This window comes from Sinocyclocheilus rhinocerous, unplaced genomic scaffold, assembly GCF_001515625.1.
Source record: "Sinocyclocheilus rhinocerous isolate Xijiao unplaced genomic scaffold, SAMN03320098_v1.1 scaffold6644, whole genome shotgun sequence".
Taxonomy (NCBI): domain Eukaryota; kingdom Metazoa; phylum Chordata; class Actinopteri; order Cypriniformes; family Cyprinidae; genus Sinocyclocheilus; species Sinocyclocheilus rhinocerous.
The window spans coordinates 137,147-138,513 of NW_015636842.1; the positions used below are offsets into that span (position 1 = coordinate 137,147).

Here is a 1,367-nt window from a genome sequence, read left to right on the forward strand (position 1 = left end):
TAGCCGCACAAAGACGTCAATATAACGGCTTGTAAAAAATGTCACATAACGACACATTTACCTCAGAAAAACATATTTGGTGACCATAAACTCATTAGTCAGATAGAAAAATAAACTGTGGAGAGGGGCATTTTGCTAAATATCTGCACCATATAATATATTCATTATACATTTGACTGTTCTTCAATGTTTAATTTATGTTTAAATAAATCCATCAAGATTTTATGACAGCCACCATGATGTTTATATAAAAAAAAACAAAAAAAACAAATTGAAGTAGAAATATTATTATGTAATTATAACTTTATTATTTTAAAAACTTCATTCATTAAGTGAAATTGTAACAAATCAGTTAATTTTAACCTTCAATATTATAGTAATGTAGTACCAACTGACTCTCATGTATATTTTACAGCATTAGTTGAGAGATTTTTTTTCCTTGAGAAAATTTGGCATGTACTGTACCTGATATATATTTAAAATAATCGATATTGAATCGAATCGGTAATCGATTTGAATCGCAAGCTTGTGAATAAGAATCGAATCGTGAAATTTGTGTCAAAACCCAGCCCTACAATGGACCCTTTTCACAAGACTGATGAAGCGTTTAACGGTCATCAGCATGGCCGGACTTACCATTGGGCTTGAGTGGACTGCAGCCCATGGGCCCCGCCTTTGCCCGTTTACGTTTGTTTGATTTGTTCGTTATATGCCAGTCAGAATTCAGAAATTATTAGCCTCATTTCCACTGCGCACGCAAGATATAAACGGGCCAGCCGGGGCTACAGCTTACAACTACGACCTTCGACGCCACAATCAAACAGCATAAACTGGCATTTATGATTATTTCACATAGAAGAAGGACGTGCACGTATTGAATCGCGTCTGCACCGATTGGTTTGTTATCACAACGCTACTTTAAACAGCTCCATTAAGCCTTTAGCCCCAAAGAGCACACATTTAGAAAGATAATGATAAATTCTCAAATGTTCACACCTCATTTCTTTACAGAGGATGATTCTATATTACTATATGAATGTTCCACTAAATTATGCGATCATCTGATGAGTTTTAAGCGCTCTCTCTCGTCTTACTGCCATTACACATAGTGGGGAAGAAATGTCATCAAGATGATTTTAAATTAAAAATAGTTTCTGTTTTTATAACATAGCTATGCCTATAGGACTTAGCCTATCACACAAACAAGAGTCCTGTTTAGTTTTTTTGTTTTTTCCCGAATATCTGCACGATCGCAAATGTACAATAAACAACAACTTACAGAGTAACTTTCAGACACAAAATTCCGTTTTGCTCCGTCAGAAAGAAAATAGAACAAACAGCAGAACCGCTGCGTCTCCGAGCAACAG

The 1,367-nt window shown here is 35.3% G+C and overlaps 1 pseudogene; it reads left to right on the plus strand.

Moving 5' to 3' along the window:
* Positions 1-1,367, plus strand: part of LOC107748097 (ATP-binding cassette sub-family E member 1-like) — a 13,778-nt pseudogene that overhangs the window by 8,428 nt on the left and 3,983 nt on the right.